The sequence below is a fragment of the Pezoporus wallicus genome, unplaced genomic scaffold (assembly GCF_028554395.1).
Source record: "Pezoporus wallicus isolate ANWC-B61680 ecotype Strahan unplaced genomic scaffold, APGP_CSIRO_Pwel_v1 contig_8721, whole genome shotgun sequence".
Classification (NCBI taxonomy): Eukaryota; Metazoa; Chordata; class Aves; order Psittaciformes; family Psittacidae; genus Pezoporus; species Pezoporus wallicus.
The window spans coordinates 139732-165049 of record NW_026635692.1 but is presented as its reverse complement, the minus strand read 5'-3'; the positions used below and the strand labels follow the sequence as shown (position 1 = coordinate 165049).

The 25318-nt window shown below is 41.5% G+C and overlaps 1 non-coding gene across 1 annotated transcript; it reads right to left on the bottom strand.

The window, feature by feature from the left end:
- Positions 1-3956: 3956 nt before the first annotated feature.
- Positions 3957-4030, bottom strand: TRNAI-AAU (transfer RNA isoleucine (anticodon AAU)). Its single transcript has one exon. It is a non-coding gene; the product is annotated as a tRNA-Ile (tRNA).
- Positions 4031-25318: the final 21288 nt, after the last annotated feature.

Here is a 25318-nt window from a genome sequence, read left to right as displayed (position 1 = left end):
CACCAACTTTCAACACACTTCAAGTTTCGAGGGAACATAAAAGGTTGTATTATCTCTAGCTTACTTTTCCTATGAAACAGCGACTAGATACTGATTAAACTGAACACTTGCTGCACCTCACCACGAGGAAAGAAGCCTTACACGCAACTGGTGTATAGCTGTAGCTACTCCCCTGCTGATCTAGTAGAAGTTTATTTCTTCTTTGTAAAACAAGCACAAATGCACACCAGGAGCCAGATAGTTTTTATATTTATCTTCCATCTGGTTCTATGTGGTACATGCTTAAATGAGAATTCAGTGACCACCACAGGGCCCATTGTACAACGGGCACTGCTGAATTCTTCCACAATAAAAAAAAAAAAAGACTGTTTGGTTATTTAAACATAGTAATTCTACAGACAGGCATGGGTTCAAAACTGCGGGAGAAATTGACAGGTACTTTATTTACAAAGTAACTTAACTGTTTTATACAGTACCTCAGGAGCAAAAACTTGATTCCTGTTCAGCTCCAGCCCATCACACTTTCTTGGGCTTTAAGACATTATTCAGATTTGCTTATACTTCATTTTAGTGATGGCTTTCTAAGAACATACAAATTTGAAGACAGTATTTCCCCAGCTTCAGCAGTAAGTATAGTTACCCCATTCTGATGGGAAATGCAGGAGAGAGAAAGGAAAAAAAAAAAAAAATCAGGGTTCTTCTTGTTATTTCAGTTGTAAAGCAAAAACACCGAGAAGCCAGCATCCCTTTCATGCAATCCTCTTTCCTGAATAACCCATTTCTGAAATACTAGAGAACCAGAACAGGCGGCTGGTTGTTGGGCTTTTGCTTACAGCTCCCAGCTCCTTTTAGCCAAATCTTGGGCTCAGCAGCATCGGGCTGTCTGTGCCCATTCAGCCACATTTTTGGCTGGCTGCTCCTTTCTGGGTCTGTTTCCATGGTATTTCCTCATCCCTTTCCCACCTGCATCTCTGCTTACAGCAACATTAAATGAAAACCTTTGTTTAGGGTTCTGACAGACTTGGGCTTTTTGACGGAGCTGCCTTTTTTCCTAGTGTTTGGAAGGTAAATCCTACACTCACCAGTTTTAAGCAAAGGCTAAGCTTCATCTACAATTACAGCATTTGTTGAACACAAACTAAAGAAAAAAAATACTTCTACCACTTCCTGCTTTTGATTTCAGTAATGCTGTTTCTGGACAGTATCTTTGCATTACTCTGTTGATACACCAGATGAATCCTTTCCACTCAGGTTTTCACCATAATTAAGACCCCTAATGGCAAAGTGAATGAATAAAGCACTCAAATGGCAAGACACTTAGATGCACTAGTAATAAAACACAGTATAAGAAATTATAAAATTCACCACCTGAATTGGCCATAGAAGAAAATGCTTCAGAAAATTCCTAGTGAAAGAACACACATCTACCAAATTAAATACACTGTGAATCCATTTTCTGGTTAGCTTCAAATATTTGAAATAAAAAACCCTCCCTGGTAGCATTCCAGGCATCACAAGAAAACACAGTCAGTTCAGTGAAGAATATGATACTGACTAGCTTATTTGGTTTGTGTAACTCCAAAATGCAACAGTTAACATCCAAAACAGTAACAGAAGGAAAAGGTTTAGATTAGACTAAATAGAAGGTTTCTCCTCAGCTGCCTCTGTTCAGCACTGTCACAGGCGATAAGAAAGTTCATCCTTGCCATCATTGTCCACTGTGGAGAAAGGGAGCTGTGGTTCACACCACACTAAGCACACAGCAGCCAAGACCGGTTCTGGCCTCAATGTTAAGCAATCAGATCACAGGTTAAAAGAAACACCAAAGAATAACCACAGAATATGCCCCGGCATCTGCCACTGCAGCCTGCTCAAAATGGAAATTCCTCCACTATCCTCATGAGAGCATTATTCCACTGTAGCAGTTTGTTTGTGCAATATCTTCTTTTATTCTCCAGCTAGTCTTGAGGTTGAAGAATGGGCTCTGCAATGACTCCCCTAGGGACAATGGCTGACCCTCACAACCTGACAACCATCTGCTGAAATTAAATTTAGGGAATATATGCCCATACAATCCTGCCCACCAAAAAAAACACACTGAATATAAACAATTTAAATTGAACTGAAAAAGTGGCCAAGGAGCCATTGCATCGCCTTGCTTTATAGCAAGGACTCTGCTATACAAAAACATAGCTGCAATAAAATTCTGATTCCTAATGTGGGAAACGTAAACCACAGCAATATTATTCTCTGTTAATTTTTTTTTCCTCCCTGAAAAGTAACACTGTGCTGTTTCTCCTTTTATTTCATTTAAAATGGATGTCATTACACACAGTCAAGTCCTGACCACTACAACTGGACCCTAAGGAATTGAAAAGGCTCATTGAGTGGAGCACAAGACAGAAGGTCATCAAACCAATGCCACATTACTCTCCCTCGATATCTGATGGAGTCACGGGAGCAGTTTGGATGCCAGATGACATGAATATTTATCTGTATGATTTTAAAATTGCCTTGTGACTTTGAAATGACACTTTTCATGTGCCCTTGTTGTACCTTAGTGGCACTGTGGGGAAGATGCAATGTCAAAAGTCTGGCTTCGACACGGGTGTCACCTGCTTTTCTTCCTTTTTTCTTCCCTAGTATTACCACTTATTTTGAATCAAACTGCAGCTGGAAGAAGCCTCAACCAACCAGCCTGGAGAACAAAGGAGCACATTAGCAAATTTGTGAAAGAAATCAATAGAACGCTGTTAGCTCAAGATGTTTTCCCAAAGAAGCTGTGGTCTGTCTGTATGCAGCTCCAGTAATGAAACCACCAATCTCTACAAGGAAAACATTTCCACCAGAAAGTTTCCCTCCTCTCAAGAAATCCTATTTCAGTTCAGAGGTAGATAGGACAAAAGTAATACTTGTCTTGAGCTTCCAAGAGAAATTTCTTAAAGACAAAGCACCATTATACTGGTCAGTGGGATGAGCAGGGATCTATCTCAGCCACTCTTGCTCATTCTACTCTGTTAGAATATCTATTTGTCCTGGGTTTCTTTTTTGAAAAAACCATACATAAATAAAAATTCCATCTCAGACTGCAGCGTATCTATCCAGCCTGGACATCTCCTATAAGGAGTTGAGAACATTCTCTGACAAATCAGGCTGTCAAGAGGCCTGCTTCTCCTCCTCCTCCAAAGGACAAAAAAAAAAAAAAAATCAACTAAAACCCACTCACATCAGCACCACTGGTTCCAGCCTCTGACAGCAGAGAGCCATCAGAGTTATACAAATGTAATGAACTAAAGACCTGGTATGAAATTTTAGTTACCTGTGATGACAAAGGACAAGCGAGGACCATCTGAAATCCCACAAGCTTTCTGCAGGCCTAATGCTGATTAACCAAAGCAGCATAAGATGAGAAGATGCTCCCAGGCAAAAGACATCAAATATTCGGTGATGTCCGATGGAAAGATTTAAAATGTTCCAGCGCGCACTTCCTACCTACATGGGCCTTTTTTTTTCTACAGCATTTTCCCCTATTTCACTTCCCTCCTCCCAGACCACACTGCTCTTTCCCCCGCAGACCTCCTGCCCTTGCTGCTCCTTTGTCCCGATGCCCGCCTCCCATGGTTGGTTGCTTTCCCCCAGCTCAGCTCTAAGCCCCAACTGCGAAGCCCACCTTAAACCAGCCGCCCGTGCACGCACTTCTGCCTCTCGTCTGCCATCCCCCGGCACACACCTTCCCTCCTCTCCCGATGCGCCGGTCGGGCTCTGTTCTCCGCCTCAGGGGAGATGAAAAACAAACCAAAGCCTCTGCAGCAGCGGGTTCCTGCGTGGGGCCCTGCAGCCCGCACCCACGGCCCCCTTCGGGAGCGGTTTTCTCTTCGCGCCTTTCGCCACGCGGCCTATCTCTCTCGGGGGGGGGGGGGGGGGGGGGGGGGGAAGAGGTGGAAGCCGAAAAGTATTGGCCCGTACGGGGATCGAACCCGCGACCTTGGCGTTATTAGCACCACGCTCTAACCAACTGAGCTAACCGGCCGTTCGAGAGCACCCCTTCCGGGTAGCGGCCTAACCCTGTCGCCGGAAGCACGCCGCTGTCCCGTCAGCGTCCTGCGGGGCGAGCGGCGCTTCCTCGGGGTTGGGGATGCGGTGCCCGGGGCGCCGGCTGCGCTTTGTCACGGAGACCCACAGAGCTCTGCCTGCCAGGGCGTGTTTGTGCTGCCTGCAGGAGCAGAGCCTCCAGCCTGCGACAGGGACAACAGCACAAAACTTGTTCCCACTGAGGACAGGGAGGCAACGGAGCAGGCTTCGGGGTGAGGACATGCAGGCTCTGTCCCTGGAGGTTTTCCAGGCAGCTTGGGCTAAGCCCGGAGCAGCTGCCATGCCTACCCTCGCAGCAGATGCCGCTCTGAACACGGTTTTGGGCAAGACATCTCCCGGGGTTCCTTCCTTCCAGAGTTATCCCATGACCTGAGCAAAACTCAGTACTGCCTGCAGCAGGAGTGAGGCTATGAACAAACCCATTGTCCTCTGATGAACCCGGGACCAGGCAGGGTTGATCAGCATCTACTGAAATTCACCCAGCAGTAGGGTTGAATGAACCCGAGTCTGTAAGCACTTACCTTCCCTGGAAGGATATAAGAAGACAGGGAAGAGTTAGTCACAATCCCTTTTTATCCCTGTTTTGTCTTACATAGTCAAAGGTTTCCATTTTTTGAAAATGTTAATTTTCCTGGCTTAGACTGTAATAACAAATAAAAAAAATAAGCTTTTCAAATGTTTGGTCTTCTTGGCAGAGCTCATTATAGAGGAAAAGTTAAGGACTATCTGTATCACAGCTTGGGATCAAAAAGACTGACTCGGGATCACTGGGATGTTTTTTCTAGTCCATACTCACCCTTGTGGCCAGTGCCCCTGCACACACTTCTTTTTCGCTTTACTCATGCCATCAGTTCACCTTTACTACTGTTAGCCTATCTGCTACCAGCACCTTCCACAAAGGTCCACTAAATTCCCCAGACCTTTGCCCAGCTTTGTCATAAAATCCTTCATCCCTAGGAGCCAGCGGATCAGATCATTTAGATGCCGTTCCTCTTCAGCTGTCCCAAGCCTCACATCTCTGCCTCCCAGTCGTGCCATCCCCAGCACCACACCCAGTCACCTCTCCACCTGCAGAGAGGAGCATTTACTCCCCTCTACCAGTAACTGCAACCATCATTGCCATTTGCAACAGCATATGCAGAGTCATTATCATACCTGAGCTCCATCCCTTGATACTTTAATTGCTGCTGCTCCTCGTCTAACTGAATCTCCTGGTTACATCATCATCTTTTATCCACCTTGGACATCTTTCTCTTCACCCCTACAGAATGGCAGCAGTGTTAAAAACTAAATAAATATAAGGGGCCCCAGGTTACAGTACATATGCAGCAATAGTCAAATAGTAGATAACAAGCTTCACTATGCAGCGCTAACCTCTGAAGACTCCCACAAAGCGTATGTCCTCTTTTTCATTCTTGACGGTCTTGTTTCATCAGCCCAGGAAACTCCTTCAGGCTGTAGGGGGCTCTCAACAAGCAGAGGAAGGAGCACAGGAGGAGGTGGGAAAGCAGGAGACTCCACACTGTCATTTCTCCTTCTCCTTTTCTATTTGATCTCCATGGAGTAGCAGCCAGCCAGTTGCCAGGAAGCACATAGGTTCTGGGATATCAATAACCAACTGTATTTTCTGGGAAATGTCACCCTGCGTTAGGCTAAACTCACTCAAACAGTCAACAGCAAAGCCACATGTAGAATCTTAAGACAAAGCTGAAAAGTGGAAGGACAGAAAGGAAAAGTACTCCCAAACAAGCCAGAGCATGGGCATGTATATGCAGTCTGGGTAGTATCCAGACCGATAGAGCATAAGTGGCAGGCGCAGGAACAGCAGACCTTCATTTATGTGTCTGGCACACAGATTCTCAGTCTGGTTTTTGGTAAGAAACAGCTGATTTTTAGGTTGGTTTTTTTTTTTGGTCAGTTGCTCCACAGAGAGCAAGGGTCAGGGGTCATGGCTAATCATCTCTCTGGCCTTTCTGTCCAGAATATTATCCCCAGAAGTTGCTGAACGCAAGAACATAGTGCCTCCTAATTCACAGCTGTCCGCCACTGGTTTGTGATCAAATCTGTCCCACTTACGCAATGCCGAAATAGAAAAATTCTGTGCCATTCAGGTGTTTCTTCCCACTGCCTCCTAGCCAAGTTAAGCAGACGTGTCTTTTTCCTCAAAGTTTAATCAGTCACATGCCAAATGCCAACGCCCTGTTGTTCTGAAACCCACTTCTACGTGCAGAAATAGCACCCTAACTTGTTAGAAGGGTTTCATTTAGGCTCTGCTGTACAAGCAACGCACTTTCTGCAATTAGACAGTGACAGATGATGTAACAGTCTGGGAGATCAATGCTGTCGCCACAAAAACAAGATTTTCTCATTGAACAGTAAACTCTGGTTTATCTCCAGTATGCAGAATCCATACTCTAAAGCAAAGAAATAAACTGCCTGGAATAAGAAACAGCTACCAGGCTATATTGTAGGCATCTGTAACATTATGGAACGTAGAGGTTGGGCATGCAAAGCATTTGCAAGCATTTTTCAGCACCGCTGATGTACGAGAATTGTGTTCACAAGCACTTCATTGAATAGAATCTCAGCTTTGAGGGGTTTGCTAATTCAGGGCTTCACCTAGACATCTGAGCAGCTTCAGACTTTTACAGCGCATTTAGATGATCTGCTACAATATTCCCCTCATGACCTTTCCATTATATATTTTCAAAGACTCACAAGCATTCATATTTAATAAAACACTGGCAGGCAGCAGGAGACTGAAGACAGAGCAAGGTCCAAAGTGCTCGAGTTCCATCTCAGATCTTCTTTTCAGTTGCCTGTTCCCTCCCTGCCACAAGTCACCCAGCATACCCCCACACTGCACCACTGTGCCCGACCTCTCACCTGCCATCTACAGCTACACCACTGTCATTGGCAGCAAGCACCTATCTCACTGCACAAAATGCAGCCCTAGCTCTGTGCTCCCAGCTGCCTGCCGCCCCCCCCCCCCCCCCCCCACGGCCTGTGCTGGCTGGGCTTTGAGCTGCCATTCCAACAGCCATGCCGCAGTGTGCTGTGCTTTCCTTTTTACTGGAGACACATTATCAGACTGTATCAACTTCTCCCACACACTGTGCTCCAGCCTGTATTGCACAGCACATGGCACCAAAGGCCATGCCGTCATGAACCCTGCCTGTGTATAAAAGCAAGTTCATCTTCCAGGAAAAACAAGATGTTTAGGAAGAAAGCAGAACAGAGCACACTCATGGGCTTCCTCCACCTCTGCCCCTTTCTGAGTGCGTGCAACGCAGGACGCATTAAGATCTTACTTAATGCAGGCCAGTAAGGCATCTGACAAAGTGTTTTTCGGTCACTGCTGACCACCCAGCCCAAAATGGCTCTGAATCAGCAATTTAACAACAAAGTATAGCTTTAGGCATTCCACAACCCTGTCCTGTTTGTGCTACTCTCTCATCAACGGGGGGGGGGGGGATTCATTAGCTGCCCAAATAAAAAGGTACAGGGAACTACTGTTATCAGCCTGAACACTACCAAGGGATTTATTAATAAGCTTGCCATTGAAATCTCGCTCATAAAAATGCTAATGCAAGTTATTTGCATACGTCTGTGCATTGAAACAGAACACCCATAATGTTATATTTAATAAAATTATTATTACCCAATCATAAAGTAAACATTCAGTGGTCATAAAATGGGTGTTGAAGTGTAGATGCACATGCTTTCTATATTTATAGCATTTTTAATAATAGCTACTGTGAGTTTTGAATAAAGCAGTCAAGAGAAACATTCCTGAGTGTTTTGAACTAGAAATCTGCAGATTCATATCTAGAAATCACATCTAGAAGCAGGACATTATAGCCAGCACAAACCACTGCAGTATGTTCCTTGTACAGCAGCAGTGACAGAGTCATGCTTTGAACAGAACAACCAAAACTTATTTCACAGCTTCTGTGCTGGCCACCGGATGAGGACAACTCCAAAGTCCCAGGAAAAAGAAAAAACCCACCCCTTCAGCCATCTAAAATGTCTCGCCATCTATGAAAACTGGTCTTGCAGCGTCTGCATGCTGTCACTATGCTTATTTAAGGCCAAATTTACCACAAATCTGACATAGGAGTAAGCTGTCCAAAGGGCACCAAGAAGTCCTTCACATTTCTCAGAAGACCTGGACATGCCCTATGGCACATAGGCAGGAAATACCCACATCCAGTATATCCCCTTAGCTAGCTCTGCCCCTAAGATGGTGTAGCTACTCACATACAGCTAACTCCCCCCAGCAGGCAGCACTTCAGTTTGAAGCCTTGCTAGCATTGTTTTGGCACCCAGGCTGGTGGTAGAAGATCCCACGTAAAGACATTTTTTGTTTGCCTGCGTCACAGTTCCTGGATCTAGTTTGTTGCCCGGGAAAATGTTTTGAGATGCTCTGCAACTCTCAGCCTCCAGCTAACACCAGGCATCAATTTACCATTTAATATGCCACATTAAGCCTACCGTTAGCATTACAGGGATTACCAGTATGAGTTATTATGAATACAATCTCATTATTAGTGCTGAAATTGTTGGCAGCTTTTCCATTGTTAAATAGTGCCTATTTGTTTTTTTCCTGCTATGGATGTGCAGAATACATTATACTACGTAAGCTTCACGTCCACGTCAAGTAATACTCTTTTGCAGATACAAATAAGTTTGATTTTCCCCATTTTCATTCAGAAAAAAAAAAAAGTTTAAGCCAGATCAAGCCACACTCATCCTTTTACATTTTGGAGTAATTTACATTTACTATTTGAAGATGGAATTTAGCTATTGCTCCAGAGCGGCTTGAAACCTCACCCTGACAAAGTAGGGTGCTTCTCCCTCAAAAAATAAAAAAAAATAAAAAAAAACCATATTTTTGGTGGAATTCCTGAAATTGCTTCTTTGCCCTACTTCATGAGATTTATGAAAGTCAGGTCCTTCTTGACTAACCTGATCTTCCCTGGCAGGGTGACCCACTTAGTGTAGGGGGGAAAAGCTATAGGGGTTGTCTACTTAGACTTTAGTAAAGCCTTTAACACCATGTCCCACAGCATCCTCCTGGAGAAACCGGCTGCTCATGGCTTGGACAAGTATATACTTCAGTGGGTAACAAACTGGCTCATGGGCCCAAGGAGTGGCAGTGAACAGAGTTAAATCCAGCTGGGGGCTGATCACAAGTGGTATTCTCCAGGGCTTAGTACTGGGGCCAGGTCTTTTTAATATTTTTTGTCAATGATCTGGGTGAGGGAATCCCCTCAGTAAGTCTGCAGACAACATCAAATTGGGCAGGAATGTTGGTCTGCTTCAGGGTAGGAAGGCTCTGCAGAGGGATCTGGACAGGCTGGATTAACGGGCTGAGGCCAGTTGCAAGAGGGTCAACAAGGCTCAGTGCTGGTCTTGCACCTGAGTCACAACCCTATGCAAGGTTGCAGGCTTGGGGAAGAACGGCTGGGGAGCTGCTTGGTGGAAAAGGGGGAACTGGGACTGCTGGTTAACAGCCAGCTGAATATGAGCCAGCACTGTGCTGGCAGTCTGAGAAGCATGAAGTTATGAGAAGCAGCAGAGGAAATTGGGGTTGTTCAGCTTGGAGAAAAGAAAGCTCACAGGAGACCTTGTTTCTCTCTACAACTACCTAACAGGATGTTGTAGCAAGGTGGGCGTCCGTCTCTTCTTCCAGGTAAGAAGTTATAAGACAAGGAAATGGTGTCAAGTTGTGCCAGGGGAGATTTAGATTGGAGGTTAGGAAAAATTTCTTCACCAAAATGTTTGTCAAGCACTGGAAGAGGCTGCCCAGAGAAGCAGTCGAGTCATCACCCTTGGAGATATTTAAAAGGTAGATGTGGTGCTCAGTGGTGGACTTGGCAATGCTAGGTTGATGGCTGGACTCCATACTCTTAAGGGGTTTTTGCAACCTAAACAATTCTTTTTTTTTTTTTGTTAGACCTGTAAGCCCCACCATTTTTGACCCTCCTTTTTCTTCAGTCTGTGCAGACACCCTCTCTTCTGCTCTGTTTTGTAACACACCCAGTGGTCATTAAAGTTCCATTTGAAAACTCCATAAAGTTCCATTTGAAAAAAAGGACTATTTTTTATGCGATTAAATTGAGCCAATTATTTCTTGAAATCACCAGAGTATAATTTCCTATAAGCACTGAAGAAAAAAATCAATATCCCAAGTTCATAAATTATTTATCACTCCATCAGGCTGTCATTTGTTAATGCAAAAGAAGGACACCATTCTGGACCCAGACAAGAATTTCAGCTTTCATTCATCTAGAGAGCACACAGCAAAAATAAACCCACTAAAATCAGTGGAAAAAACGCAAGTACTCTCAGCTTGCTATGTCCATGCTCCCTGAAGACAGCTATTTCCAAATAAACACAAAAATTGCAGAATGCCCTTATATAACTACAAAGTTGCACATGGTTGTTGCCATAGGTGACATTTTAATCTTTTGGTGGTTTTTTTACTAGTTTTAGAATCAGTTCAACACAAGACTTAGTGTTTATGAAGCCGAGTGTTGTAAGTCACGTGTGCATGTTTAAAAAGAACTACCGAAATATTTCTGTACTTTGTGTTAGCTTTCTTAATGCCATGCACTGTCCAAGATGTAGCAGTATAAAAACTGTTTTTGTTGTGGGCTTTTTTGGTTTTGTTCAGTTTTTTACTTACTATCTTTCTAGGTTCTCAGCTTCCTTCAAAGTCTGTATCATTGTCATGGCTTTCCATCTTTACATTAATTTTTGCAACCACCACATATACTAAAATCTCCTATATCCGTTTATGCAGAGGAAGCAGCTGAGGTATTCAGAAAAATCTGGTATTCAAAGCAAGGCAAAATGCTGTCACCCCACAGTTCACATCCTGATGCAGGTCTACCAAGCCATTACATCTCTTCAAAAAAAGCATTTGGAGCCAGTTAGAAAAGAATCACACTGATAGCCATCATCCCCGAGGACAAGGGTCTCATTACCAGAGCAGCAGTTCGTGGGCATGAAAGCGCTACTGGATGAAGCTGTAGTAGGGTCAGCTCCCTTTTCTGTCCTCTTGACGTAGATAAATTGAACAACACATAGCTTATTCAGTATATGCCTTTGCGATGTGACCTCGGAATAAGAGTGCCTGTCCAATCTGAGTCGATATGAAAGTTGTCATGTTATTTCCCCCAAATAAAAAGGCTTGGTCCAGTATTAGTAGGTCAAGCACTCATTCATCCTGTGAAAGCCTACTCTGAACGAAGTGAAAAGCAATTTTGATCACACAAAGCTGCACCTAGCTCTATCTAGCTGGTTTTGAGTTAGAAACGAGCATGTCCAGAGGGGACACGATGCTTTAAGTTGCAAGATGTTACTTGAAATACTGCTCTTTGAAGTGGGGAGTGGGAGAAGGGGAATCGCATTACCATAAACACATATATATTATTTCATCATCCCAGGCCTGGGAACACAAGTTGTAGAATGATACGATATATTGAATTTCACATGTCTACCTGTTGCCTGTCAAAGCTTTCCAGATGCAACCATTCAAAATATACATAAGAGCTGTCACTTCTTTTCATAGCCCAATCAACTGAAAAGGTGTCCTTAAGAACACAGATTGTTCCTCCCCCTTCACATAAAGTTCTGTCAAGTGAAAGGTGAAGCCTAGTACATTTATTAATCTACAATCAAATATTAAAAATTCTTAATGTCAGGATTTTTAGCTTACCTCACAAGCATATGTATGACCACATTGTCTATGAACTCTTTTTGACCAAATTCAAAACTGTCATCTGCATTTCAATAAAATTGACAAATGAATAGAGATCCAAGAGTTGTTCATTTCTTATATGCATTAGGAAACTAATCAGTAGGTAGAAGAGAGACACCTTAGCCCTGATCTTGTTAAAGGAAGGCCAGAGTCTTCATTAGACATTGGCAAACTGAAACACAAGGTGTTCTTAATAGGAAAGAAGGCAAGGAAAAAGGATTCCTTAGTTTTGTTGGTCACAGAGCCACTTACACACCAAATTGTAAAGATCCAAGAAACTGAGAACTTAAAGTTGAACCAGTTCCCTAGGGCTTTTTTTTCCATAAGAGCATGATATCAAAGTCCAGGTCTTGACAAGCAGGTAAATTTTGAGGAGCACACTTCAGTTTCGTGAACATAGAAGTGTTTTAAGTACTCTTAAAAATTCTTCAATACATAGAAGAGGGTTTAATTAGCACAAACTCGTAGCAGCCCATCTTTTCTCCATGTAATTTGACACTGGGAAGAGAAAGGGATTCTTCAGCCGCAACCAACCAATTGAGAGGCACAGATTTCCTCTGTGCCCTCTGCCCTGCCAAGCCACTACAGCTCCTAGTTCTGGAGCAATATAGTATAGCCCGAACTGGCTGTTACGGACATGGTAGTCAGTACAGCATTGGAGCAGTCTGTTTTCAGATTACAGCTCTAAAATATCAGCATTTTCCAACCAGTAATCTCTTACGAGTTTTGTATACCAACAGGTATGAGACAACTTAGCACAGCCAGAGTGCAGACTGAAAGCTTAGCAAGGAGTTGTGTACAAAGCCAGACCCTGTTGGACAAGATCAATTCAAACAGAGGAAAGGAAAAGAGCAAAAAGCATTTTTAGGCAACACTTGAAGGAGGATGACCTTCGGGGACCCTGCTGATTATTTACATGATTTCTGGCCAAGAAAACAAGTGCTGCATTGCCCTCCAGCCTCAGGAACCAGCATTATGGATCCCTGCACATTGGTAAATTTAGTTCCAGCCCCAAGCTCAGCTGCAATTGCTGAATATGGTGACAAACTACTTTTAAAGCATAGTATTGAGACACATGCAAACCTTAAGGAAAAAATAAAAATCGGTCCATTCCAAAGCTGCAGTTGGCTCTAATTTCATTTGAAAGGTACGGATGTCTAAGTAGTGTGCTTTTGTTAATAATCCTCAATTCTATCACTGGGCCCACTGTTTTAGAGCTAGCTATAAGCTAAAATCTCTTAACTAAACCCTGATGCAGCAAAGCAGGTCAGCACTGAATGTTCCAAAGAAAGCAATGAATGATACAAATGCAATTGTATCAATCAAGTTCCAAGCAAGGAAGACCTTTCCAGTAGCTTAGTGCACAGTTGGGATTGGTTTTTTTACCCTCTTATATCTGTGCTCCTTGCTCTCCCCCAAGGCATTAGATTCTTGCACAGGTAGATTTAGACTGCACATTTTGACGTGCTTTTCAGGGGTTTCATAACCAGTCAACAAAAAAAAGTTTTTCTCTGACCTCTACCCAGGACAGTATTCCAAGGACTATTGTCCTTCCCAGGGACCAAATTTCGCTATATTCTTTTTTCCCCAAAACTTCCTCCCCCACCCCATGAAAGAGAGCCTTACTCCAGAAGTAAGGTTCATAGAGGTTGCCACCTGCTATCCTGTTTCATTAGATACCGTACTGCTTTACCTCCCCTTCCACGCATCAGAAGCCCCAGTGTTTATATAAATCAACCTGGTGAATTGCCGCCCACTGTAGGTGCAAGTACAAGAGCAAGGCAGAGCATGAAGCTTCATAATACTTAACAGCCTGCTTTGAAAGTAATGTGAAAAATTGATACTGGCAAAAGTTTATACTTGGTGTATACAGGTTATTCAAACCCCAGCATTATAAGATTGGAGCATAGTAATCACAAGTGTAGGCTTAACATATCTTTGCCCTGATACAGGGTTGTTCAGAGAGGGAGTCTTTGCATGCTAGTCACATTCCCAGATACCAGTTCCCAAAGGATCTTTTGCGCAAGGTACTATACTGCTACCAGTTCTCTGCATCCTACCATTTCCTCAACTGCCGTCAAGCAAAACACTGGTGCTGCTGTTCAGCTACACCCTTTTATAGATTTTTCCTCTGAATTCCAGAGTTCTCTGGGTGTCCTGTTCATTCCCACTGAAGGCGGTAAAAGAACCTTATGGAAAGAGCATGAAGAGGTGTTCTGGTTTAAGCTGCTGAACCCAGGACAAGAGAAATTAAACTACTGAAATAAAGAGACAGCAAGTTAACTTAAAACAAAAGATAAGCGTGAGCTCGGCACTGTCTGGTTTCTTCTTCAGGCAGAAATTAATGATACATGGTATCAGATAGGGATAAAAGTAACCCTTTTTTCCTCCAAATAATAATACAGTAATAACTACTTTATTGCTTTCTGCAGCAGCCCTGTAGTTTGGAAGCATTGCTCTTCTAAAAGATTTAGAAGTGATTTGAAGAAGAGAAATAATGGAAGGAATTTTAAGACTCCCTAGTACCTAGCAGCATCCTGCACAGACAGCACTGAAATTTGTTTTGAAAGTCTTACCCCCTGTTGCCTGCATTTTAACAAAATTCTCTAAGGCTGAGTTTTCTTATATAAACAAATCAGGGCTGTTTATTAGCAAGAATTCATTCGCTGCAACGGAGTTGTTATTCACATTTACGTTTGTGCCAGAAATCCCAGGCAGCATATGAAAACCCCAAGTCTTACAAGTTTTCATAGAACCCCAAACACTTTCTAGTCAAAACTTGCTTGTTCAGAATGTTTCTGTTATCCAAGTGGAAATGGGAAGATAAAGAGGGAGAACATTTAAGCTTGATGACCCAAGAAAACCATGTCATGAAAAGCTAGTGCTCTAGTGCACTAACCCTGCCTCCATATGGTAAGGACTTCTAAATGCATCCAAATAAAAGGCACCACAAGGAAAAATGACCATCAACGAACTCCAGGCACTATGACCAACAAATGCGTGAAGAGCTTGTGCAAACCAACCAAAATCTGGTGTTCATCGTAGTGCTCACAAAGATTAGAAACATGCACATGTAGCCCAGTCTCACTGAAAAAAGCTTTATAGAAATACTAGTAAATCAGAATGAAGGTGCCTTTAGAGCAGGCCTTTTACAGGGTTTGGCAGACTTGACTTTTATTTCATTAGCAAGTACTGCAGCTCAGCAGGGGCAGATCTGAAGGCCAAGCAGCTGGAGGGCAGTTTCCACTCCATAGGAACTCCAGGACCTTTACTTTATGCTGTGCCTAGCATGGTTCTGCAGAGTGAACAGCCATAAGCTTTTGAAGCACTCTAGGTGCGTCACAGCATCTTTGCTTAGTTTCATCTTGCAAGAGTCTGGTTCACTTTTTCTAAATAGATTCTCCAACAGGGACAATTGAGAAACACAGGCAGAAGTGACACCTTCATCCAATCTCACACACTGAAATAGATACACATTTAGGTATCCTCAAGTGCTCACATTCAGCCAAAGCTTGTTCCTACATCACTAAGCTTATCTCTGTTTGCACTCACAAATAATCTGGGGCTGAAGAAACCACCTCCAATGACGCAGGATTACACAAAAGTTAGCGTAAAATTTAGAGAAAGTGGAAGATAACACAGTAAGAACATAAGGCTAGGTTGCAGTAGATCCTCCACCACGTTCCTGTATGACCTTGGTTAAGTAATTTACTTTCCCCATGTCTCATCCTCATCTCCAGTAACACGAGAATGAATTAATACTGAGAACAACTCGGATATTAAGGAGTCACGCAGCTATAGAGAGGTAGCATTTAAGATAAAAAGTATCAAACAATTTTTGAAGCAGAGAGGCCGACTACATAATTTCCATCTAAACCCCAGTGGAAATACCTTGGTCCCAGAAGCATATGGCCACAAAACTCAAAGTTGACCTTGTCTCTGCTGGAGTCCAGTGCATTGTTTCTCTGGTTGCCTTTTCTTTTAAAGGCTCAGTTTTAGCTTAAGAGACCATCAGAAAAGAAGAACAACCAACACACCCACTCTCTTAAGTTAGTAAGAGCTTGTAAGCTTACAGGAACAAAAAGCTCAAAAAAAGCATAACTTTAAATGAATGGCACCTGAAGGCTCTTAAAAGCACATTATTTTTAACAAGTAGGACTGGCAGCTTTTAGAGGCTTGTGTTGTCACAGCCAGATTTAAGTTAAAAATTTGAGGAGGGGAAAAAAAAAGAGAATAGAAATGTTCCAACTTATAAAAAAAAAAAGGCCTAAAAAATAAGGAACAAACAGCAACAACAACAAAAGGTAACAAAAAATATCAAACAGTTGAGATATACTAACAGGAGATGCTGATAAAACCATAAGCTCAGTGAAGTGAGAAGTGCAAGTGATTCCTCTAAGGGAATCGAGCAATTGATTGATCACAGGCATTTTAATTCACTCTAGTTACAATTCAATCAAATGTGTGATTTAAAGTGGGAAGGCAAGCATCTTGAAGGAAGTAATCTATATAAACGTAATGGATGTGGATAATATTGTAAAACATAAATCAGGATACAGGTGCCAGTGGGCTTGATTTAATTGTAGAGGGAAAAGAGTGGCCATTTCCTGGCAGAGAACTTTGATGTACTTGTGAAAGAAGTTATGTTTTCAAAATAATCATGTGCATCATGAAAAGGGCAATAGCTGCACAACAGTAACTTGACATGCAAATTCCTGCTTTTATTCAGTCCACATATGCACATGCTGATAATATAAGCTTGAAAATATTCCTTTTGCATTACCATATGTAGAAGAGATATAGTTGTTTACTCTGGAAAAAAACTTGCTTAAACCCAAGAAAAACATGCTACTTCACAAGCAAGCATCAAAACAGCAGTACTTTCATTGCTGCTTTAGACTTATGAATAGAAATAGACTATGAGGGATATGAGCTGACCATAAGCTGACAAAGACATTATGATAGTAAAAATTTCTGAAAGGCCACAATAAACACTAATGTGGGACCGAGTGCCTAGTTTTAATACATCACTGCAAAGAAAAATCCAGGTAAACTGTTATCCCCACTGAAACAAGAAGTTGCTTAGATGTGGCTCATACCACACTAGCTGCATGCTTGTCTTAGCACCTTTCAGCACATCAGATTGTTCAATTATGTGAAAAACTTCTATAAACGCAATAAAAAAAAAAATGAAGCAAGTGTGCTTTAATGGAGACTGAAGTGAGAAGGGAGGTCACAGACATGCACCCGATTCCTAAATTAAATTTAGCAGCTTTGAAAGTTCAATACACAGCCCTGCAGAAGGAAGTTCTTCATCTATAAAAAATGCAGAGCATATATATTAGAAACAGAGGCTGAGCTGTATGAAAAAGTCATAAATAACGTACACTCATTGAATTCCTTCCCACCTCCTGCCAGAATGGAGCAGGAACAGAACAGCTCATGATCTTAAGATAAATTTTGTTATTCAGAAATTATCTATGGAATTATCTCCATGAATTACTATTTACTTACACCTTCTGCCTGAATAGATAGGTGCTCTTATTTGCTGTTGGGAATTCCAGCTGTTTTCATTGGCACTTAGCTCACATGGCACATCTCTCCACCTCCCCCGAGTACAAGCACGTACTAGGAATTCATACAATTATGTATTTTAATCTTAAACCTTATTCAGTGATTTGTTTTCTGCAAACCTGGTAGAACGTTTCCTTGCAAGCAGAAAGCATTCATACCATTGCTACAGGCTATGCAGCCACATTGAAAGAGCTCTGAACACAGAGACCTGGTCTCTAGGTCTTGGGCAGATGGTTACCTCTCAGTACTCAAGTACTATCTGCATCCAGAGCATCTTCTTTTAAGAGCCACTACCAGTGGGTGACAGTGTGCTGTAGAGGACTCGGGTATTAATAAGCTCATACTGCAGGTATGAACCTGGAAACATTCACAAACATTCTGAGGCATATTTACTCCAGCTCTTCAACATAGATACACTGTTCATTTCTAAAACCCTCCTGCCCATGTATGAATAGAATGGTCTTTGCCTGAAGACTATATTAGCTGTGCAGAGGGTTGGATAACCTAGAGGATGTTCCAGATGACTGTTTCCAACATACCAGTGTAACAGATGTTAGTGTGCTCTTTACAAAAGAGTGTCTAGTTTTCATGTTTTGAGGTTTTTTTTCTGAATTTTTCCACCACTTTTAGTCAGATACTTACTCTGTTCATTTACACAAAAAGCACTTGTCAAACATATGGCCTGAACTTCTTAAAGCTTTATCTCCAGATGTGAAGTCTTCAATCTGCTGTCAAGTAATCTCCCAAATAAAGCCTTTGAAATTGGCTCGCTCATTCAGGATCCTAGTATAAAAGAGCCCTTAATTTCTGTGTTAGGAACTTGAGAGAGAAGGTAGTTGTTTGGTTGTGAGGTTTTATTTTTTTTTTTTCTTCTTATTTAGAAAGAGAATCCCCCTTATGACCAACTTCTTTGTCTCTTTGGGAAGCAAGGGGAGCTGCTGAGCTGAAACCTAGCCGTTCAGGATAACCTGTGTTCAAATCAGTCACTTCTGCAATGTGAATCCTGCAAAGCTATCCCCAGAACAGTCAAAACCCCCACACATTTCAAAGGAACGTGTTTATTTTATAGGGGGAAAGTGGAACTTCAATAGCAATAAAATATTTTTGTTTACTTTTATATTAAAAAAAATTTAAATGCAACTTTAACTGTTCTTTTTCCCCACAGTTTAAGGTATGCACAAAAGCAAAAAATTATCACTTTGTTTCAACTCCAGCAGAAATACCTTCATGATCTCAGGTAAGTTAGAAAAGATAGAGGGAGGGATTTGATATGTTTCAAAACTCAGCTTGGCTTTCCAACAAAAACAAACTCATAAAGGTAAAACTTCCTGACCAAGCTTGGGTCCAACAACCAATCTAGATAACAACTCTGCTAAAAGCAGCAGTACTTCTGTTTGGGAACAACAAGGTCAAAAAAATATTGCATAACAAAACAATGGGCAAACACAGAGAGAGAGGCTTATAGTATCTGATATTTAGTTGTAGGCAATACGCACTTTGCATCCTACTTCCATATAGGCTTCGCAATGAAATCTGAATATTAGGCTCATCCCCATTGAGGTCTCAAAGCAATTTTGGGATGAATGTGAAGCAGCTAAGTGATCCAAGGCCAGTTTTTAAAGGTCAAATGCCTTTAGAAATTGTACATTTGTCAGCAAGTCAGCTGATGCAAGAAATTGCACTAGCACAGAAATATAACTACTACTCATCAGCGCTAGAACAAGTCCCCGAGGAACAATGCTAAGGTACATTAATAGGGCAATGTGGAATAAATACTTTTAAAATGTGAAGTTGTACTTCTGCCAAAGCAATTCACAGGCCTTCAAGCAAGACAAGTATGTCATCCTTAGCACACAAAGGATTCCTGTGCACTAAGGATTACCTACACCTAGGTAATACCTAGGATTATTCTTAATAAGCAATGCCTAATGGAAAAAACAATGATCAAAAAGTATCCTCCTTGGGTGCGAAGGACAATTAAACCATACAGAAAGGTAGTATGCACATTTACAGCATGGGTTGCTAGAATCTTTCAGCTACAGGTATCCAAACACTTTTCAAGCAACTTGTTATGTATTCTCACAAGAAAAGGCACAGTAACTTGGAGAGGTTAAGCAATTTCCTCAAGAATATTCAAGGTTGGGCAACAACAGCTCAGTGAATAGACTCCTGCTCTCCTGATTTCCAATTCCCCAGCCCAGAAAGTAGGCCAGCAGCACCTCTCTGCAGCAGCAACCCTTACCATTAAAGGCTGCCTATCAGGTAAGTTCTCTACCCACAGAAGATATATTAACCAAGATGTTATGTGTACTCCAGCAAACACATCCACATGATAATGAGAGGATGACACAGCAGCATTTGTATGAAACAACACCTCACCAAAGCAAGTGATGCCAATATTACATCTTTTCTAAAGGCCTTGGCTACAAATTTAAAATATTTGGAAGTGTAAATATTGCCTCTGCGTTTTATGACACAATAAAAAGTGGTTTAATACAGCAATAAAAACTCAAATATGCCTTGACAAAGTTATTTTAAACACAGTTCTAAAGCTCATAGCTTAAAGTTTTAGACATATAATTTCAGAAGGGCCTTGACACAATTCCGTTTAAAATGAAAGTATTCTGCATATCAAGAGTTACTAAATAAATCTCAAGGTTTTTATGGCACTAATGTATGAGTATGAGCACATTGGGACTGTTGAGTAATTTGCATTAAAGCTATATATTGCAGATGCAAAAGCAGAAAGCGGCAAATGCCTTAGTACTGAAAATGGGGTTTAGGACTATCTGGAATAACAGGGCTGCAAATGGGGAATTTTTTGTGGTTCAAGCAAGAGCATTTACAACAGTGACCTAGGGCACAAGCGAGATCAAACCATTCAAAGGTTGAGAAGCAGCATGTACTACATTGTGCCTGTCAAAACCTTACACAACCAAAACAATGAAAAACTATAGCGAGTTAGACTTATCTGAAACAAGTTGTTTCAAAGCATATGAGCCTCAGCCAAGGTACACGAACCTCACACCCATGGTGAAGAGGGGAACTTAACTTGCAGTTTTCCCAGCCACTGCACAGGAGGCCAGGGGTCCATGCCCTACCCAAGCCAAGTTCAGGGCACTGATTACCTCACATAGCAACAAGGGCACCCAGCTGTCCCCCACTCATGAGGGGCATGGGGGATTGCCAGCACACATGCTGCAGAGGTAGCCACACAGTCACTGCCAAAGCACACACTACCTTGGCTAAGCAGTATAAGGATGGGCAAATATCTCTGCAAGGTCTGTCCCCAGGGAGGCTGGTGGTGGCAACAATTATGGCTCCAGAAAACAATTGAGCTCAATGTTAGGCACATGGGGAAAGCTCTTCTCTGCAGGCTGCCCACGCGACTGCACAGAAAGTAGACTAGCCAAACCTTTGCATTTTAATTGAAATGAGGCAGGCACTGCTCACAAGCAGCTGAGTTGACAAGTCTAACAGGACAGTGGGAGTAATGTCTCTGACACCAGCACCCCTAAAGCTACACCACTTGCATCACCCTCCCCACATAGGTCCCTTTACTACCTTAGAGCTGCTGCTGCCGCACCAGGCACAGGGACAGGGAAAAGGCAATTTTTTCTCCTAAGCCATCACAATTAATTCTAGGACTATTAAACCTACAGGGTAATGAGCCACAGAGGGTGCTTAAACATATAGTGCGCAGAATAGAATAGCATAGGTTTGGCTTTTGTAAAGTAGTTCAATTTGACTTTGAAAAATCACAATGGACAGAAGTTAAAGCACAGAAGACAAGTTTTACAGCATATGTAATTTGTCCAGGAATTTGCACTTCTATTTGCGTATGATTTTGTTCCTTTTAATGTGGAAAAAAAAGGTGCATATCTCATTTTAATCACTTTTTTTTTGTGTGCAGAGAAGCCTGATACCAACTGTTCCTGCACTCATCTGGCATGAAGTACTTTTCCTTTACCAAGATCAGTCGGCACACTTCCAGGGAATCAAGACAGTATTACAGCAAGATAAAAAAATTAAATACACAGCACCCCCAAATCACAGGCAAGCAATTGGCAGAAATAAGACTCAGACTTCTGATTTAGACACTGTGTAACCCTCTTGTTAATTAAAAAAAGGTTAGGTGAATGATTTAGATAAACAATTCAGAGGAATTATGAACCTTCCTAACCCTTTGTTCAAAATAAGAGCTGAAATTTCCAGACACTCATAAAAAAAGCTAACTTTAGTCACACATAGTGCTACGCATGCATACATACACATGTGCACACCCTGAGCTCTCCACTTTTCCTACCCTTCCCACATTTAACAAGCAGTAGAACTGTCAGAATAATCTTGACGAGTAATCCTTGTGTTGATAGGAAGTTTTCCACTCCATGCTGCCTTCAGTACTACCAAGTTTATTGTTCAGGGTCAGAATTCCTGACATAGCTTGCCTGGTTTTTTTTGAAAGTGATAACTAAAAGAGCAATCAGAGTAATAAGGGATAAGATATTGTTGTCAACCAAAAATACCCCATTTTGATAAATTCCAGTTTGTACTTGACTTTTCAAAATGCCATTCAGGCTGCACAAAACTTAGGAGAATCTTTCTTTAAAAAAAAAAAATTAAAGTGCTTTATGACACCTCTAACCACATGATTTTTAACACTTTAAATGTTAAGGAATGCCCATTTTGAAAATACTGCTCAAAAATTAGCTTATTTGCTTTTCATCAGCATTAACAGCTGCTCAAAGGACCAAGAGATGACCTGAACTCCCATCCTCACCATGACTTGTATGCCAACTCCAGTCCAATAGCTGTATAAAGCACTTACTCAGGAGCCCTAGGAAGAAGGTGGCAGGCCCTGCCAGCATGATCACTGGGCTAGTGCCATGATGACAAACCTGCCAGCTAGAGCAGTCTCACAGCTAATCTGTCTGTGCAGAGGAATGTGGTTCTGCCTATATAACATCCATGTAAAAATGCTTGCAGCAAAACCCCAGCCTAACATACATTAGGAGCTTATCTACTCATGGCATGCTCAGGAAAGTCAAGGCAAATCAGCTGAAGGCCCAGAGTTAAAGCCAGGAAATTAGAGCATTATTAGATGATGGCTACTTCTAAGAGAGAATACTGAGATAATGCTTTAAAGCAATATACCCTTATTTCAGAAATCAATTGATTTACTTTCTCTTTTCAAAGGATGAATGTGACCAGGAAGGCTGAAAAGAAAGCAGTAAAGGCACAGTAAACACCAGTATTTCAGAAAGTACTAGTCATATACGGATCATCCAAAGAAATGTAATTATATGTAAAGTCCATTTTAAAAAAAACAAAATACAATAAAGTTACCAGAGACTTGGGGGGGGGGGGGGGTTATCTTGAGGCAATGCATGTTCCTTCCCAACACCAAGTCTGAAAGAAGGAAGTTTGGGAACCTCTTTTGGAAACCCCTGAGAATGCTCTCTGTTCTAGCACCTGTTGTTACTGCAGTAGGTCTATGCTCCTGTTTTCCTAAAATATCAGGATTATAAAGCTACAATCTTATTGCAATTTACCACCACTAACTCCAGTAGGTCTCGCTTCAGTACAACGTCAGACACTGTCTTTTCAGTCTCGAACAGCAACATTATGAATCAGGGACCTGACATGTTGTGCAAAGTGCCATTTAGATTTAAAACAAAAACCACAAATAAAAAAGTTTCATAAAAATACAAAATGTGCAAATTTATCAAATATGATGTACCAATTACATGGGACCTTGGGCATGGAGACAACTTTACGCAGCTCACTACTGTCCTGTGTCCCTAAAGAACCTCCTGAGCTCATTACCCAAATGCTTCTTTAAACTCTTTCATCTCTTGATGCTCAGATTCTTCACCTACAACTACAGCAAATTAAGTCTATAGAAATTCTTGCAGTGCAGAAAGATCAGTGTCATTTAACCTGTTATTGGTCAGCATTATTTAACCACTCCTGAGCCAAGAGCTAATTCTTATGAAGTCCTTCCAAGCCTTATAGAGTCTATTCCTCATGGCAAAATCATCCTACACATGCCAGGAGTTAAACATCCAAGTTTTTCTTCTCTTGAGATTTTATATCTTTAAAACAAGACTATCTAAGCTTTCTTCAAAGTATTCTGAAACCAGTTTCAAGGCACAAACCATTAGAAGAAAAAAAAAATCTCAAACTGCAACATTAAAAATAAAGGCTGGCTTCTGCACAGGTTTCTACGTGATTCCATTTTGGTCATGGAATGGAATGACCATGACCAAAACAAACAAGTAGTTTGGTCAATTAACTTGAAATTCATACACCATTTTGTGCAAAACGGGACAGGGTGGGGGAAAAAAAAAAGCTTGATAAAATTCTTCCATCCCCCAAATAAAACATGAAGACAAGAGCATGGAAATAATCCTGCCCTGATATTTTGGTCACAGGTCTATTTTGCTTTTTTCATCTGCATAAAATGCTATGAACTAATCTGTTTATAATTGCACAGATGGAAAATGCAACTCCTAATTAATGAAACTATCTGAACAGCATTTGAACTACTGCTTTTATATAAAAAGACTTATGTGTCCCATGTGTCCACCCCCACCCCCCCCCCCCCCCAAAGGGCTACACATTCCTTCCATGCTCATCTGCAAGGAACTTAGAGGTGTTAAATTAGCCACAGCAGCCTTAACTTTTTTTCCCCTGAACACTACCAAAACATATTGAGAATTACAATAGAAACATACTGAGAATTACAGAGGAAAACCTAATTAAAAACTTAAGCACTAGAAAGTTCAAACAAAAGATTATCCCCAGTTTATCCAAAGATCTGGCTGCATGCAAAATTACACAAAAATCAGAGTGCTTTGCTTCTTCAAAAAAGAAATAACAAACCTTTCCCCTTGAAATGTGGCTATATATTCATAAATAACCAGGGCCTCTATTATAGTCAATACATTGTAGATGCGATGTTAAAGTGATAAGATATGCACAAAAGGACCAAAATATTCCATTGATTTGTACTTCTGGGGCAGTTTGACAGGTTCCCCATCTAAATCCATCTTATAAATAGAGGTATTCTAATGGAATTAAAAAGTTCCCGAAGTATCCACTCTAGTCTAAACACAAGTTCTCTCAGTGTCAGCTTTCCACAAATAAATGACTGAGTTTAGATCATAAATGTAATCTGAAAGCAAATTTAAGATTGCTGCCTCCAGTATTCATACTAAAATAGCAAGTTTTATGTTAAAGGCCACTATCTGATACACAGGAAGAACCTTCTCCCCATTTCTCAACTAAGCTTCAGCACCCAAGTACTTCAGTTAACTAGGCAAGGATCTAATTACACTCCTTATGGAAGGGCTGATGCACATTTATTTCATTTTACAGTAACCAAAACTTAAAGCTATCCATACACCTCAGAAGCCATCATTGTTAAATTCTCCTCTTAAACATTATCTTGCTACCACAGCTTCCCTGAGGCAGATTTGATTAAGCATCACTGGGGAGTGTTCATGACTTCAGTTTCTGTGACTAGTACTAGTAGTTCAGATGGAGTTTTGTGCTCTGGCATAAATTCAATACAGGCTCTGGGACAGGAACTCCTCCAACATGAAGCTGGCATGAAAGAAAAGGATTAAGTTTTATAGTAGTGATGATGCCATAATGGTGTTGAGAGGCAAGACTGGTGAAGAGTGATAACAGCTTTTATTTAATTGTCCACTATAACTGGGTAAAAAATTCAAAAAAGGTACTCATGTAAACATTTAAGATTTTAAGAGCCAAAGTAGAACATATTGCCAGGAGAGCACAGATAGAGCATGTTACATCCTAGAAAGCTCATGCATAGAAGACCCGACCATTACACTGCCCTGACCTGGCACCAGTACAGAA